Genomic DNA, 6,551 nt, shown 5'->3' on the forward strand with positions numbered 1-6,551 from the left:
AGAGGGTTTTCGGCTATAATAAAACAATTGCACCAAAGGAGACCTTAAACTGATAAAGGGTCATGATTTTGCACCTAATGTGAGTGTAGAACTTCGAATTTATTAACTTTGTCGGTAACCGTGGCAAGTGGCAAACATTTTTTTAAAATTAAGGGTAGTAAAAACACTATCTTCGGTCAATCATGTCTGAAACACGCTTGTTTCTATTTTATGCAAGATAGCATTATACGAAAAAGAATATTACATGCAAAGGTAAAGTTCCCTGTGCATATTAGCCCAGTCAATGAAGGACAAAAAAAAGGGCCAATGTCGGGAATAATTCCGTAAAAGCTGAATTTTGGTCAGTTGTTAGAACACTGTAGTAGTGCAAAATCCCAAAAGTCCCCACCCCTCCTTGCATCACCCCCCCCCCCAAACATCAATTTCGCAGACACTCAGTTATTGACCTATATCTCCGTAACTCATGGTCGTAAGCAGGTAATATTTTTTTAGTCTTAATCCTCATTAGATGGGCTACAAAAAAGATTGTTTAATTATTCGATAATGTTGGTGGTTTTGCCAAAATTTAAAAAAATAATCTTCAAAAAGTGATTTTTTTTTCCCTAGTACTTTCTGAAGTGTTTGCCTTGTAACTTTTGAACAAATTAAATGACAAAAAGTTGTAGCCTAATTTATAAGCTTTAAAACGATATCAGTTTTAATATATTTTAATGAAAGATGCACCATAAAATGTCTCTCCAAATGGAGGACACCACCAAAAAAGTGCATCTTTATTATCCCAGTCCGGAGGTTTAAGCCTCGATTCATTGACTTTTCGATAAAAGCATGAGACTTGGCAGAATCAATTGTTACAAGGGTCACTATTTATATTTTGAACCTAACAATGAAAAAACAGGAATTTGGCATTGAAAACTGCTTTATTGTTTTTCGAAGTATTCTCCTTTATGGTCAATACACTTTTGCATTCATTCGAACCATTTGTCAAAGCAGTTTTTCCAATCTTCTTGAGACACCTCCATAATATGGTTTTTGAACACATCAACGGCATCTTCCGCCGACGAAAATCGTTGTCCACGCAATTTATTCTTGACATTCTGGAACAAGAAGTCATTGGGTGCCAAATCAGGACTGTACGGTGGATGACCCATCAATTCGATTTTTTGACTGTTCATAAAGTCGGTTGTTAGACGAGATGTGTGACAGCTGGCATTGTCTTCATGAAAAATGATCCGACGGCGTTTGTTTGTTTTCCGTATTTGACCGAAGACCTCTGGCAAACAAATTGTTGTGTACCATTCAGAGTTGACCGTTCTACGTTCCTCTAAAGGCACAGTTGCCACATGACCAGTTTCCCCGAAAAAACAGGCGACCATTTGCTTCGATGTGCTTCGAGCGCGAACAACTTTTGTTGGATTGGGTTCATCTTGAAACACACATACAGTCGACTGCTGTTTACGTTCCGGCTCATATACATATATCCATGATTCGTCACCTGTTACAAACTTATATACGTCTTTTGAAGCACCACGATTGTATTTATTGAGCATTTGTTTGCACCAATTGACGCGTGCGTCTTTTTGAGTTTTTGTCAAATTGTGTGGGAACGAGAACATACCTTTCTCACAGCTAAATGATCATGAATATTTTATATATGCTGGTGGAACTAATGCCTATGGTTGCCTCAATCTCACAGTATGTCACATGACGATCTTGCAGTATTAGGTTTTGCACAGCAATGTTTTCTTGAACAACAACTGATTTTGGACGACCTTCGCGAATCTCGTCGGTGAGCGAATGGCGGCCACGATTAAATTTGTTATACCAGCGTTTCACAGTGGCAAAGGATGGGGCTTCATCGCCAAATGTAGAAGTAAGTTGATCGATACACTCTTGTCTTGATAATCCACGTCGAAAATCGTAAAAAATCATCACACGAAAATGTTCACAAGTCAATTCCATTTTATTGTTGTCGCGCAATCTCCAAGGCAACATAAACAACACAAATAGTGACCCTCGTACACCACTTAAGACATGTTCAGTCGAGTAGCCTATCGCCACCTGCGTGCTGATGGCCACCATCTTCATAAGAGTGCCATATTGCATATTTTTGATTTGATATATCTCTGGAACGGTGGCACCTTTCAACTTCAGGATTTTGCAGAAATGCTCCATATAGTGTAAACTTTCATAATATATCAATAAATCTATTTTTGAAAAATAAAAATAGTGGTCTTGTAGAAAAACTCACTATAATACTTTATGCGAATAACTCTGACTTAAATATCTTAATAATTCTCAAACCATACAATAGTATTGTATATTTGGTAATGTTACGAAATGTTTATTAGAAGACTTTAGATGAACTGAACCATTAAAATACTATTTTTTGTGTTTATAAATTTACCTAAAATAACATTTTTAAGAGAAATACAAGATATATATATATATATATATATATATATATATATATATATATATATATATATATATATATATAACCGAATTTGATTTCTGAAGATATAAATGAAAAACACATTTTCATTGTAACTGATGATACAAAAAGAGTGAAAATTGTTTAGAAAATATTTTGCTATGAATTTTTCATAAGTTCGTTTCCCTTCTTTGATCAGATCTCAAAATCGTATCCTTCACATTCGCATAATGTAGTGGAGGCACGATTTTCCATTGAACACTTAGAACATCCAATTCACTGGTAACTTGGTGTGTATTTTATGATTTCTTTCTAGTTGTCACCAGCAAATACTTACATACATTGTCAGCCATTGACGTATTCAAGGACCTCTGTCGCTCTGTACTCCTCCATCAGAAATCAGCTGGGTTGACAATAAGGGCACTTACAAAGATACCAACCCTATGGCTATAAGTTCTAAAGGTTCTTTCATGACAGAAATTTTATTATTCTAACATCCTCATGTTGACAAAAGTGGATCACAATATCCCACTCTAGCCATGTCAAAACTTGTAAAAACGAATGGGATATTTTCCAATAACTACACATTTCCAGATGGCCTTAAGCTCAAAACACATTTCTCCTCATAAACGTTTATCCTCTCACATAATATCTATGAAACAAAGTTAAAATTAACAAAAAGAAAACGGTAATTTTGCATGTAGTATTGTATGTGAAACTTGGTCCATTGCATTAAAAGAGGAACATAAATGAAGAGTATTTGAACATAAAATCGTTAGAAAAATATTTGGATCTAAAATGGATGAGGAGATAGGCAAGTGGAGATGGTTACATAATTTAGAAATCTGTAATTTTTATTCATGTTCAGATACGTATTATTAGAATAATTAAATCAAGAAGGCTTAGGTGGGCAGTTCACGTGGCACGTGAAGAGGAAAGAAGAGTTTACAGGATTCTTGTTGGGAAACCTGATGGTAAGAGACCTATAGGAAGGCTAAGACAAAGATGGAAGGCTAACGTTGAGATGGACCTAAAGGAAATCAGTCAGGATAGAAAAGATTGGATTGATTTTGCCCAGGATAGTGACAGATGGAAGGCTTGTGTTGCTGTTTAGAAATACTAGAAAGTGTGCGAGTTTTTTAGGCTGAGTACCTTTCAGCCTTCAAGATCTGATGAATTAAAAACTTACAAGTAAAGAAACCACCTGTTGCTGACATGTTATTAACTAGATGAGTTGATAGCAATGAGTGGATACCCAAACTTCAACCATTCACGTGATGTAACAGCACTGTTTCTTAATGACTAAATAAATCGTAATGATGTGACATGGGTTTGACGTCACTCAAAAAACCGTAAACCTTCTGAAAACACTACAGTTCAAACTTTTGCATATTGATATTGAATATACATGTATTCAAAATATCGAACTGAGTTCAGTGGTTCCCAGCTAGCCAAAACTGTATGGAGACGATATGAGTTGTCATGTTGGGAGGCTTCACCTTGAAATGACTGCCTTAAAATGCATGGTGGCGTTCTTACTGGAGGAGCCTGGTTATAAACTCTGGAGTGAACCAAAATTCCTTCTTATTTGATACACTGGATTCATTTAGTAAAGCTTGACATGTGAGGAAAACAGCACATGCCCATCAGACTACAACGTATGTACTCTACAAACTGCGTAAGGATGTATACCTTGTTAATTGTAACACAGAACCTTACTCAAGATATCTCAATTTGGAAGACTAGTGCATGCAAGAAACTAAAAAGCCCAAAATTCTCAGAATGACAACTTAAATTGTTCACCTGGGAAAGAGCCTTCATGAAATAAACTCATTTTCATACATCAAAACTGTGTGCAATATGCAGTGGGTTTTTCACACTCAAGACCATGACAACCAAGCACAGAGTACTATACTCTGTACCAGGAATCTATAGCGCAAGGGAATAAAAGTAAGTGTCTGCCCAACAGGGGCTCGAACAATGTAATTTTGCGAGGAAACTGGCAAAAGGGACTGCGATTACCAGCTGTTTTCTCACTTTCTAACCTTCTTTTCCATTATGTGCGGAACTGCTCCAGATTCCCAGGATAGAGTATAGGTGTTTGGTGTTGAATGGGAAATCTTGCCTGTATTATATTATCCAAATGTGAAGGATTTGAATTTAAAACATGATCAAAAAGGGAACCCATATGATGAGAAATTCATTACAAAATATTTTGTAAAACAAATGTCAGTATTTTCGTATCATCAATTACAATCAATGCTTTTTTCTTTCAAATAAAACAATTTAATAGAATTTCAATTCCTTCTACTTTCTGAAATCAAATTGGGTTGTACATAAATCGAATCTCTTAAAAATGTTATTTAAGGTAAATTTATAAATACAAAAAAAGGTTTCAGTTCATCTAAAGTCTTCTAACAAACATTTTGTAACATTACCAAATATACAATACTATTGTATGGTTCGAGAATTATTAAGATATTTAAGTCAGAGTTATTCGCATAAAGTATTATAGTGAGTTTTTCTACAAAACCACTATTTTTATTTTTCAAAAATAGATTTATTGATATATTATTGAAGTTTACACTATTTGGAGCATTTCTGAGAAATTTTGAAGTTGACAGGTGCCACCATTCCAGAGATATATCAAATAAAAAATATCCAATATGGCGGATTATTTTCAAGATGGCGGCCATCAGCACACAGATAGCGATTGGCTACTCATCTGAACATGTCTTAAGTGGTGTAAGAATTGATTCTACCAAGACTCATGCTTTTATCGAAAGGTCATTTTATGCAGGGACAACGCATTAAAGAATTCAGACCTCAGATCACCCATATCCATATGGAGATTTGGGAATATTACATGTAATGCTTTTAAAAATCCAATCATATATCACAGACCTACAATGGTAAGCATATGAAGTCAAGCCTTCCTTTCTTTCCTAATACTTGTTACATTTAAGATACGTTTAAGAGAGAGAGAGAGTTTTCATAAAATATAAAATTAGTGTCGCATAAGAGCGAGACATCCTCTTGTGCTTAATATTATTGAAATGGCGTAGCAAGTCACATTATTTATTTTACAGGCTGATGTTTTACTTGGGAATATATTGATTTTCAATTTCCCGTTGCTGCGTAATGACGGGGGGTCGAAAGAGAGCGGCATCTGCCGCCACAGCCCATGGCTGCAAAATGACTAGCGCAGGCCCTGCCAGTTATGAACAACCATGCTCAAACATGGATTTGATTGATTGATTGAATTTGTTTTAAGTCCACTTTGCACAGTAAGGCTAACTGGGACTGAACCTACAGATTTAAGTGGGATCCACTGGGTATCGAACCTGGGACCCCTTGATTACAAGGCAACGACACTAACCCTGGATTTGAACCTGGGACCCTGGAGTCTTGGGATGCTCTGCTAACAACTCCACTATGGAAGTCAATGTTGTGTTTGCACTATTGAATTTCTTTTAAATAAGCTGGCAGTAAATCATGCACATTCCTGTATTGATGCCATTTCACTTAGAGTAGCATAAATCTAAGCTGCTGCAGTCTCATTTACGTAACTCAAGTTACCCTCCTGTGCCTTGCTTTGTAAGGTTCATAATATATACAATTTTAAATTGTAAAAAAACACTACATTCCTTCTTATTCAGGGTCATTTCTTGGTTATGAAATTCCTAGGCATTTCCAGGTTTCCCAGTTCAAAAATGATTGTTTACGGTCATGATTTTTGCTTTTGAACCTTCTGTTTTCAGGTCCTTTAATTATTATGAATATCAATTTTCGCCACTTTTTTAAAGCAAATTTCATTCTACACATTAAAAAAAAACTGAAAATTTGAATAATGTAAACTCACAATCTGTATCAAACATGTCAGGTGCTATGACAACTTGCATCTAGCCTTCAGGCTAAGGTAACAGATGTACATTATTTCACCAGAACAAACCTCAGTGATCTAAAAACAGAAAACCTTCAGGACATCTATGACGCTATATTCGCTTCCTGCACTATCCATATACTTACTACAATTATGTAGAATGAACAGATGACAGTCAGGCTAATGTTCATTACATAAAATTCTACAACTGTCTGTAATTTGTTAACACAATTTCTT

This window comes from Lepisma saccharinum, chromosome 14, assembly GCF_977018435.1.
Source record: "Lepisma saccharinum chromosome 14, izLepSacc3.1, whole genome shotgun sequence".
Taxonomy (NCBI): Eukaryota; Metazoa; Arthropoda; class Insecta; order Zygentoma; family Lepismatidae; genus Lepisma; species Lepisma saccharinum.